The sequence below is a fragment of the Mytilus galloprovincialis genome, chromosome 9, assembly GCF_965363235.1.
Source record: "Mytilus galloprovincialis chromosome 9, xbMytGall1.hap1.1, whole genome shotgun sequence".
Lineage (NCBI taxonomy): Eukaryota > Metazoa > Mollusca > Bivalvia > Mytilida > Mytilidae > Mytilus > Mytilus galloprovincialis.
In genome coordinates, this window is record NC_134846.1 from 880,824 (window position 1) to 893,836 (window position 13,013).

Genomic DNA, 13,013 nt, shown 5'->3' on the forward strand with positions numbered 1-13,013 from the left:
ATGGCTAAAAATGAGAAGGAGAAACAGACACACAGACACACAATAGTACACATGACAAAACATAAAAAACTAAAGAATAAACAACACGAACCCCACAAAAAACTAGGGGTGATCTCAGGTGCTCCGGAAGGGTAAGCAGATCCTGCTCCACATGTGTCACCCGTCGTGTTGCTTATGAGATATTAAACCCGGTAAATAGTTTAATTCGTTAGGTCACATTCATGAAAGGGAAGGGGATTGTAGTTACGACGTAAGGAAAGAGGGACGAAAGATACCAAAGGGACAGTCATAAATCTAAAACAAACTGACAACTCCATGGCTAAAAATGAAAAAGACAAACAGAAAAACAATAGTACACATGACACAACATAGAAAAACTATAGAATAAACAACACGAACCCCACCAAAAACTAGGGGTGATCTCAGGTGCTCCGGAAGGGTAAGCAGATCCTGCTCCACATGTGGCACCCGTCGTGTTGCTTATGTGATTACAAATCCGGTAAATAGTCTAATTCGGTAGGTCATATTCATGAAAGGGAAGAGGATTGTAGTTACGACGTAAGGAACATATCCGATATCATTTGTGAAACGGTTATTCCATAACGGTCAACCAACTCGTGATGGCGTCCGTAAAATTTACGAAGGGATGATTTCAACTTCACCATTTGGAACTCTTGGTTTAATAGCTTCCTTGTGAGCAGTAACCCTCTATCAAGAAAATCATGATAGGAAATGCAAGCACAGGAATATCGTATCAATTGGGAGATATATACCCCGTATGCAGGTGCTGCTGGAATGTTGCTACTTAGAAATGGAAAGTTCACAATTGGAAAGCTGAAATCATCTCTTTTGTCGTAAAGTTTTGTTTTCAACCGACCCTCATTGTCAATTTCTAGATGTAAGTCAAGATATGAAGCCGACTTAACTGTATCTGTAGTATCCTTTATCTCCAATTCGATGGGATAGATGCGTTCCACATAGTCACCAAATTTTGAATTGTTTAGTGAAAGAACGTCATCTATATAGCGGAAAGTAGAGTTAAAGGATATTGCTAACTTCTGATCTTTCTTCCTAAGAAGTTCTTAAAGTCAGCCTCATAATAATAAAGAAACAAGTCGGCAAGTAGAGGGGCACAATTTGTTCCCATTGGGATGCCGACAGTCTGTTGAAAAACACGTCCTCCGAACGTTACAAATATGTTGTCAATCAAGAATTCAAGCATCTTGATAATATCGGTTTCAGAGAATTTTTTGTTTGAATCAGAGTGATTCTTTACAAAGTATTATTTATCCCTCCCTAAGACAAGATACTTGTATTTACGTTGGCCATTCTTTTTTATGAAGCAAAGTAATACCAACTCTTTCAATTTGTCTTTTAGTTTGGAATGTGGAATACTTGTGTAAAGATTAGAAAAGTCAAATGTTTTAATACTGTTACAAGATGAAAGAGAATTAGATTGTATGTACTCTAGAAGATCTTTGGAATTTTTAAGTATCCACATCTGATTCACGCCACCTCTAGAATAGGCAGTTTCACAATAACTTTGAAGCCCGTTTTTGATTGCTGATAAAAGAGATGTTAATAATTTAGAAAGAGGTTTCGTGGAGCACTTGGAAGACCCAGCATATACCGTTGTTTGTAAGGACACTTATGTAGTATAGGTATCCAATACAGTGATGGAAGATCCAGTTCTTCATCTTTGGTTGAACAGACCTATGATTATCCAGGATTTCCTCTTTGGTAAGTGTCGTGAGGGTATATGTTGAGTTTCCAAGTGAATTGTCTATACCTAATTAGTTTATCAAGCAATTAATGTAGTGACTTTTACAGACAAAAACGATGTTATTTGGGGCTTTGACTGCGGGGACAACAACATATTTATCATGGAGGTCGGATAAGTGTTTAGAAACATTTTGGTCTTTAAAGATTGACATAGGCGATATCATTTGTGAAACGGTTATTCTATAACGGTCAACCAACTCGTGATGGCGTCCGTAAAATTTACGAAGTGATGATTTCAAATTCACCATTTGGAACTCTTGATTTAATAGCTTCCTTGTGAGCAACAAACCTCTATCAAGAAAATTATGATAGGAAATGCAACTGGAATATCGTATCAATTGGGAGATATATACAACGGTTGTCTGCTGTATGAAAATATGGTTCTTCTTGATTTTTTCAGATCCATATCCCTTTTGCTAAAACACATCTTGTAGGTCTGTCTTTCAACTATCAATGTTTATTTAAGGAATTAAAACTGCATGCTTTGAATAGATGAAAAATGAGCTTTGCATAATCTGCAACATTGCTTTCACCTTTTTGTTAAAACCCAGAATTTGGAAGTTTTGTATGTTACAACGTTTTTGTGTCACTAATAGAGCATGCGTATTCCGCACTTTCCTGTACATTAGATTATTGTATGTATCTCCACATATTAATACAAATTGATTAGTTACATTTCTTATTCGTAAATGTGGCGATTGTTTGTTTGGTCTGCATGGTGTTTTGTTCATTTCCTCTTCTTCTGCGCCCTCATGTAATCAAGTAAAACTATTTATTTGAATTTTACGTTTGGTATAGTCCATTTCTTTTTCTTTATCAGAAACTAATTTATTTTCAGATTAAATTTGACATTAAAGAGATGACCAACATTCTTAACCTCAACAGACAAAGTTGCCTTTACCTGTGTTGGTTGTTTTTGGTTGTTTAAATGCATCCTTTAAGTACACTTAAATCGTCTTACATTAACATTTGCAATGTAAATTAATATAAATAATAACAGCTTCGTACTTACTTCTTAGGAGTTTAGGAAGAAAATGATTTTTTTTTTCAGTAAACGAAGCTCCATCTACAACTTTAAACAAGCGTTAGTATTAAAACTTCGGTTGTAAAACAGTCAAGCAACGAACACATAAGTATGTAACAAAAATATGTATTAATTTTAAGAACAACAGACAATATATGCATGTGTTATGACACGGTGCATTATATGTTATTCAGGTCTCAGACAGGGTATATACTGTGACATTCCCGGCTTAGAGTTTATATCCCCTGAGCCGAAGGCTGAGACCTGAATTACACATATATTACGGATTACCCCTGACTTAATGTTATTTTCCAGTGCAAGTTTTGGTTCACAACACATATAAGTTGAAAACCCTAATATGTTCAGCGTACGTGAAGGATTATCTAATTTGATGTGATCATAATTTTATGGTGTATGTAATATTATAATAACACTTTTAACATTAAATTTAAGTATTAAAAGTGTAATTTGCGTGTTTTTGTATCAAAAATGTATTATTTACTGAAGCACGTCATTATTTTCCCTCTGTGAGCCTCTGACAATCTGATAGCTTTTGACTACGTCACATAGTAACCGGTGTTATGATGACGTTTTTGAGGTTCCACTTGGGGATAAAAACGTCGTATATACCCCGGCAGTTTCCTGAATATACACTGACATCTCTGTGTTGTTATCCAATCACAAACCTCGACACATTTGTAATCCGTAATATATACTTATATTTTGATATTTTGTTAATGGCCAAATAGTTCTTACAACTAGGTAAATGCGACATTGTTAAAGAGAGTAGGTACTATATTTTCAGATCTTACTTTAAGTGATTATTCTTGCATGGATATGAAAAATCTGAAAGTGCATTTGCATATCCCGTTAGTACTCATATTTTGCAGCCTTCTTTTATTACTGCTGACCTGCAAAATACAATATGAATAATCAAGTCGAATGATTCATTTTACTTTTTATAAATCGATAAAACTTTAAAAGGATTAGGAAAGACAATATTTGTTTTGGACTCTTAAGATCAACTCCGAGTAATAAATATAAAAAAGTACGCATAATAACATAGGAAATATATGCAAGGTTCGTCCGATAGCTTCGCTGATTAATTCATAAGGTTTTTTGGTGTGTGAATTTGTCTCAATGTGTTCATTCTCCAACAAACATTTGAAATTTCAAAGATCTAACTTTACATCCAGCATAATCATTGAAACCTTTTCGTAATCATTTAAACCTAATTCAATTATTTATTTATTTTTGTATTTCCTGTTATTTGTATTTAAATTATCGACCATGGAACCAAAATTTGCATGTTACTAGCAATGTGCAGCTTACTACCCATATCCTCTATATTCAGAAAAATAGACTTATGTTAAAAGCTGAAACATGTTTTAGTCGACCTCAGTTTGTTTCTGCAGCCAATCTAATACGTTTTTATTATGTGGTATAAGGAAGTTTTTGGTTTACGCGAATTTGATGAATTTAATTCAGAAAACACACGAAATCTATAAATTGTTCATTTAAATTTCTAGCACGGGAAAGATACGGTTGTTAGTGGACTGACGTGATTTATAGCATACATTTATCTAAAATTCTTGTTCCTTAATTAAGAAACTATGGATCCACCTCCCTTAGGAAAATTGGCCTTTGATGATTTTTATTATTTTGTGTAGTTCCATATTTGGTCATAAAACATTTTAAAGTGCAAAGTACTCGATGATGAGAAACATTTCTTAATAAATTGTTCTCACAATTCAAATATTAGATTGATATATTTTAATTGCATTAACAGAGAAAAAAATTCTATGTTAATCTCACTGACAATGACAAAGTTATATATATACTTAACCCATCAACACCAACACAAGTGAATAAACTAGGATCCTTTATAAAAGAGTGGATAAATGGAACTGAGGACAAGGGACTATTTAATATTTACCTGAATTTGTATATATATATTGAGTTACTTAGTTATTGTCTTTGTTTGTTTTTGTTGTTGTTATATGTCACAAACTGTAAAGTTTATATGGCAATAAAACTTTGAATATATGAATATATACACAAAGCTCCTAGCGTTGTATCGTATAAACGCAGTCATGGCTTTTTTATGTTTGGGTTTGAGCGTTACTTATTAAATAAAATACAAAAAAAAAAAAAAAAATCCGAACGAATATTCAAAACTGAAAGTCCCTTATCAAATGGCAAAATCAAAAATGGAAACACTGCCATATCCCTGGCTTGATACAGGCATTTCCGTATGTAGGAAATGGTGGGTTAACATTGTTTTATAACTTAACCTCTCACCACTTGTGACAGTCGCAAAAAATCAAATAAAAGCGTTTTGTGCGCAATAAATATATAATGTGTTTATTTCAATTTCAAAATTCATCATTGACATTGAAATATTAGATAGATTATTATCATCAGTGAGTTTACCTAAGATTATGTTTATATATTGTTTGTATTCAAGCTGCAATAGTGGTTGGTACACTGTGTGGATTAATAATATTGGTTCTTTGTGTGATACCATTTGGAATTATACATAAAAAGTACAAGTAAGTATTGACTAAAAAAATCTTGGGTTTAAACAAAATGAAAATAAAGCTAAAAAGATATGTTGATACATAATGTAATTTTCAATGATGTTTATGTGTGGGAACTATGTCTTTGGGCAAGGCCAAGTTGGCTTATACAGATATTTTTTTCAAGGGTATGTTAAATGGCCACTATTTTCAAATAAGTTAATTTTGATTTGGTTATGCCATCAAAGCGGCATCACATGTGACATGTATGCACAAACGTCTCTATGCTGTATAGAACTATGCATTTACCGATAAAATAAAGTTATGAAAGGCTCGAATAATGTTACTTTTTTGTAAATTTAGCCGCGAAATAATGTCTCTTGTCATTAATCTTCCTTTTAGCATATGATTTATTTAAACCTATTGCATAAATTTTATAAATCATATTGAATACAATATGCATATTTATAAGTAGAACTTGATTTCCTCAAAATGGTTTAAGGAAAAATATTTTGGATAGAGTATAGTTCATTGTTATCCATTCGTTTTATAAAGGCTGCTGAAAAGATTAGCTACTTCAATTGAATTAATCTATAGTATTTCATTAACCTTCACATTTTTCTTTCAGTAGGTTTATATGTCTTCTAAGGAGAAACCGCAATGACAGATCAGTAGATTATGTAAATACGATACATCAACAGGATCCGTCGTCGTATGAAGGAGTCGGTCAGGCTTTAGATGAACATAACTATGAACAACTATCTCGGAGGGAACATTTGTACAATAATACCAACTTTAGTAATGATTAATGATAGACAATGTGTGATTGTTGCAAGGCACATTCAATAAAGATTTAATGTTGAAAAATGCAAAACATATTTATCACTTATACTTTTTTCGACAAATAATCATTATTTTGATAATCTCTGACAATATTGATAAACTTGCATTTTTTGGAGGGTTTAGTATTATCCTTAAAAGGCTTTATAAAATATAAGACATTTAGAAAAAACATCATTTTATGCCTGGAAATGGCAGTATAGAAATTTGACAAACAAGTACATTTTCGGTTAGTTGTTGTCTGTCTCTTTCAGACAAGTTCAATTTTAAACTTTTCGGTCTTATCTGAAAATGCAAGATGTCCGTCATATAGATCACAGTTTAACATAAACACATAGAATTGGCTCTTAAAAAATCTGATCCGGGCTCAATCATCATAGACTCAGTGGAGGTACTGGCGAATATACTAACACATTATATAACTATTACTACCCACATTGATCTGTGTCCACACTTGTACATATAATCAAATATTTTTAAGTATTCGCTATCAACCGCGTTTGAAGAATGAATGATACCTATTATGATTGTCATGACTATGTACGTGTTACTTGACATGTGCATATCAGTGTTCTTTTTTCGTGTTCGTGTGTACTTGTGGTTCCTGTGCATATGTTTCATCAGACGGTTTAAATAACCAGTTGATTGCAATTTTTTTGTAGAATATTTTTTTTATGAATTTTCAAAGGAAACATGTATTTATTTACTGTTATCTATGATATGACCTGATTTGATTTGTTCAGAACTATAACTGTCAATGGTAATAGAGAATTATTTAAACACGTTATCTTAAAAGTTCATGAATTGTAGTATCACAAAAATACTCAACTCCAAGGAAAATTCAAAACGGATAGTTCTTAATCAAATGGCAAAACCAAAAACTCAAACACATCAACCGAATGGATAACAACTGACTTGGTACAGGCATTTTCTCATGTAGAAAAGGATGGATTGAACCTGGTTTTATGGCTAGCTAAAACTCCCACTGTGTGACAGTTGCATCAAATTCCAGTATGAAAAAGTTTTGCAAATTTTATATTCCAAGCACAATTTTCATAAAAAATATCAGTTAATATGCATCAGTAATACATATTTAATATTATACGACCTATACATCTGTCATCATTGTATCATTTTATTTTTTGAAGAGTTTGAAGTATTATTTTGTTCAAATTTGTTCAATGATAATTTAGAATAGTGTAGATTGAAAGAACAAGAAAAGGCCCCAGACATCCCAAGATATGACATACTTCCTCATAATTAAGATAATATACTATTGTCGCAAATGTATATAAAGATCTTAGTCAGACAAAAGATTGTGATCGACATCTTCAAAATATATCTTGTTTTAGAAATCCTTTATTCACATTTTCATACAGTAGTTGGTCAAGGTGGTATGTAATAAATAATGCTTGTTTTTGTCCCAAAAATGATATGTTTACCTACCTGCTTCCTTCTTATTTATATAATAAGCATATTATTATAAAAGAATCTTTTGTCAACATAATAAATTATACAAAGATACATTATTCAATTGGGACAATGAATACTTATATTTAATAGAATACACATTTTTGTGTTGAAATAGAATGTGTTTAATAACCTCGAAATATGAAATAATGGTTGAATATTGCTTCAATTGTTTTTACGAAAGAAACATTCAAATCTTACTGCTTCCATATTTATAGCGCCTAATATATAGATGGAATGAGATGAATTTCTCAATGATGTAGTTTTTAAAGCTAAAACAAAATAAATCAAATTTGGTGATGCATTGCAAACTTAGCAAAAGAACACGGTACACCTTCAACTACAGCATCTCAATTGGTACCTTAATGATGGTCTGTATGGGGTTCACAGAATACAGCGAAATTAGTAAAAAGTGCAGAAAAAGGGGGGACAATAAAAGAAAATAGGCTAAATACAAAATACAGAGAATAAAGTGGTGCTTAAATAGTTATCAAAGTACCAGGATTATAATTTAGTACGCCAGACGCGCGTTTCATCTTCACAGGATTCATCAGTGACGTTCATATCAAAATATTTATAAAACCAAACAAGTACAAAGTTGAAATATATTGAATTAAGATTAATGGGCAAAACAAGTAAGAGAAAATGGTAAAAAAAAATATAAAGTTCAGAATTGAGGGACTCCCCTATATAGACCCTCTTTAATTGCAAGTCAATTTGGAATAAACCATCCAGACTTCCGTTTTTATCAATCTTGAAATAATATGTATACATTTATTTGGAGAATGAAAATGTATGTCATCATTAAAAGATAATTAAAAATACCAATTGTAACCTAGCCCATTGGAATGTAATAGGATGAGGAGATAAAACTGTTAGATTTATTCTTTCAATTCCAAAGTTCGCTAACTGGATCAAAATGGACTGCTTGAACTTTAGATTGATCAAGTGCCTTGGCTACTTAAGTTGACAGTTTGTCGTGTTTAAGGGCTAGAGTATTTACATTCTTTTATTCATTCATTAAATCTGTGTTATGTGTTAGACGATAAGATAATGTCAATGTATTTGACTAGAGAAGGATGAACGGATTATCTTTATAAAAATGATATTTGTCGATTCACTCTAGGCTTTCCATTATATGGTTTGTCATGTTTGCGCACTGTTTTTGTGTATCTCTTGTCGTTTAATTGTGTTCCTGTTGACCCATTATGACGGTTCAGTCTCACAGTTCATTTTCGAATGAAAATTTAGTTCATAACTCATGTCTATTCTTAAAAAGTTCAGCAAAAGATTATTTGGGGAGATAAATATGTTTCCACTGCAACATCTTTGTTTAGTCTCTCCCGCGTAAGTCGCCTTTAACCACTTAAAATTTTATTGTACTTTTCTAACATAACCTTAATTTAAGGCGACAGTTTTGATGTTACAGCCCTTGGATGGTGTAAACTTCCAAAAAAAAACGTGTATGGTGTAATGGTGTATGGCATATGGTGCAATGGTGTAAGGTGTATGGTGCTATGGTGTATGGTGTAAGGGGAATGGTGTAATGGTGTATGAGGAATGGTGTGATTGTGTAACGTGCGGTCGGGAATGGTGTGAATGAACGGTGTACGACATTTCATTGGTCGAAAACGAAGTGTTTTTTTATTTTAATTTTTTGGAGTGTAAACATAAACAATCATTGGCGTTCAGAGATATAAGAAGAAAAGGCAGCATTTTTCGTCAGAGTAAATTCTGGGTTTGTTTTTCAGATTGTGTGATAGTAATATGGGAAGAACGGCCCGAAAGACTAGGAGCCCGTATGCGGCGCAAGTCCTGAGTTGGAGCAGGTGGAAGATACTGTCACCCAACGCATCGTGCCAGAATTAAAGGACCAAATAGCTTAAGCAATTGAGTCTATCCAGAGGACACCCACACTCTGCTCAACCCCAGATACAGATTTGTCAGGCATAAATCTCACTAATAACAGCATACTTGTAAATGATAAAGATAATATTGCCCCTGTTAAAAGTTTCAATGATGACCTTGGGGTGCACATTTCACAGCAAGTGAGAGACAAAATTATAAATGGGGAATATGTAGAATTAGAAAACTTATTGGTTATTTTTCATTCCGAGCAATCAAGGGCAGTAGTTATGGATAATAATGGAAATCTTAATTTAGAGCTAAAATCCGGAAAGAAAATATCCAACATTAATACATGGTTCGATGCTATCTTAATTTATACTAGCATTTATACAGCAGCACATCCTAGTAGTACCCCGGGTTTACTGAAGTATATTTATAATGTAAAATTGGGGGCAGGCAGATGTGCTGATATGGGTTGGTTAACCTATGATCAACAATTTAGACTAAAACGTGCCAGAAACCCATCAATGAATTGGGGTTGTGTAGACATGGAGTTATGGCTTCTGTATATTTCCCAGGGTGTAACTCCTACACAAGAACCTCAAATATCTCAAATGAATGCAGGTAAATGTTTCTTGTACAACAATAAAGGTAGATGCGGCCGTTCAGCTTGTCGTTATCTCCATAGGTGCTTAAAATGCGGGTGTGCTCATGCAGCTTTGTTTTGCAATTTAAAAACTACACAAAACAGTCAGAATGAGAAAAGAAAGTCTTATGAATCATTTCGGAGTGACTTTCGGAGAGAAAAGAGCTATAAAAAAATGTCAATGGATTCAGATTTAAGTCCGCATCGTCAGTCCCAGGAAGCATATAACCATTATAGGCTAACGGAATTGGGAAAGATACCGATTAAAGTGGAAAGATTAAGACATTTTTTAAACAGTTATCCAAATAAAATTGATGCACATATATTGTTAGATGGATTTACAAATGGATGTAAAGTAAATTACATGGGTCCGCGTCAAGCTGTAAATTGTTCGAATTTGATTTCGGCAAAGCAGCATGAGTCTGAATTAGAGGAAAAAATTACAAAAGAGATTCAGGCAGGGCGAATAGCGGTCCCCTTTAAAAACAAACCTTTTTCTAATCTCCGCTTATCACCGATAGGGCTTGTAGCTAAAAAGCCTCCTCCTGGCTCTAAAATTCACGGATGGCGTATGATACAACATTTGAGTTATCCACTGGGAAGTAGTATTAATAGTTTTATTGACCCCCAATTACCAACTGTGCAATACACATCCTTTGACAAAGTTCTTGGCACTATTAGTAAACTAGGAAAGGGGGCAGAAATGGCACGTATGGATATAGTCTCGGCATTTAGATTATTAATATTGCACCCTGATGAATTTGTTTAATTTGGTTTTCGCTTTCAAGACAACTTTTATTTCCAGAAAGCGCTCCCAATGGGATGTTCGGCGGCGTGCGCGCTGTTCGAAAAGTTTTCATGTTTCTTAGAGTGGTTGGTCCGTTTTCAATCGCACAAGTTATCAATAGAGCATTATTTAGAAGATTTCCTGCTTGCCGGAGAAGCTCGGTCGGGGGAATGTTTACATCTCATGAACAATTTTAGGACTATTTGCAGCGATATTGGAGTTCCTCTAGCGGAGGAAAAAACTTTAGGTCCTTCGTGTATTATGACTTTTCTGGGATTAGAAATAGACACTTTGGAGATGGTTATTCGGATACCACAAGACAAACTAACAGAGGTTAAGGGAAAACTGGAATTGACTATAAAGAAAAGAAAAATCACTGTAAGGGATCTTCAATCTTTAGTGGGCTCCCTAATTTTTTCTGCTAAAGCAATTCCGTCAGCTTTTAACAGGAGGTTTTGTGATGCTATGTGCGGTATACAAAGACCAAATCATTTTATCCGAGTGACACTAGGTATGAAGGAGACCATAAAAACTTGGCTTACATTTCTCGAGAATTTCAATGGTACTTTGGCTTTTGGTCAGAGCGAATGGCTTTCAAATAGTAAAATTAATTTATTTACAGATAGCGCTGGTAACCCATATTTAGGTTGTGGGGTTTACTTTTCAGGCCGATGGGCTTATTTTCAATGGCCTTATAGTTGGGAAAACACTGATGTTATGGCTGATATAACCTTTTTGGAGTTAGTGCCTATTGTGCTATCGATTTTGTTGTTGTGAGTATTTTGAACAAGAAATCCTCAAAATCGAGACGGGTGATGGAGTTGGTTCGGCCTTTTGTATTACACACAATGCTTTTTAATATGCAATTTAAAGCAGTACATATTGAAGGTCGTTCGAACTTCATCGCTGATGCTATTTCACGTAAATAATGGCACAGATTCCGCATGGTAGCACCACAAGCAGAGACAGAGGCGACACCAATCCTAGAAACTTTTCTGCAGCTGATTTCCGGTCTGAAATTGATCGTCTAGTAGATGCCTCGCTAGCTTCGAACACGAAGGATACATATAGAACGGGATTGCGGAGTTTCGAGATGTTTCGGAAAGACTTTAATGTGGAGTGCGTGTGGCCGCCCCCTCGCATATTGTGCTTTTTATTGCATATTTATCACTGAAAGGGAGAGTCTCAGTTTATGGACTATTCACAAAATTTTATTATACGAAAAATGTTAGAGGGTTTGAAACGCAGTAAGTCCTCGAAGGGTAAGAGGCTTCCAATTACATCGGAACTTTTGGCTAGGATAATTGAAAAGTTGCCATTGATTTGTTATTCAGCATACGAATCTTTGCTTTTTGCGGCAGCTTTTTTAGTCGCCTTTCATGGCTTTCTTAGAGTTGGAGAATTAGTTTACATAAAATTAGGCCAAGTAGCGCAAAATATAATATCAATACATGGTACACAAATTTTATGGGGAGCAAAAGGGGAGTTTATTAGGCCTCACTTAACGCACTCTAAGGGGGATCAAACTGGTAATGGTATTTCTATTGATATAAGGAAGACGGATTCAACAGTTTATCCAATACTGCTATTAAAAAGATACCTAAGAGTAAGACCAAATAAAAATGGTCCTTTACTCTGTCACCTTGGTGGAAAATACATGTCTCGTTATCAGTTCTCTGGTATATTATCTAAAGCATTGAATGTAATAGGTATTGATTCAAGTGGCTACAAGTCACATTCATACAGGATTGGGGCAGCTTCAGAAGCCTCTGCTAAAGGAATTTCTGATGAGGAAATTATGAAGCTAGGACGATGGAAATCTGGTGCATATAGGTCATATATCAGATTGTAAAAAAAATCATTTTGATGTGGTCATATATCAAAGACAATTATTGTTTATATATAGCTGTGAATAGGTGGTAAATATATGTTATTAAACGTTTAATTGTGTTTTAATAGGGATACTTGAGAGATATGAGAAAAAGTCTGTTTGGATAATAGGCTCGTCCATTGTAAAACATGCATTTACCCATGCCCGCACCACTTATGACGGCATCCATTTAGGTTTGAAGCGGGGGAAATGTACCATTTGGTGGC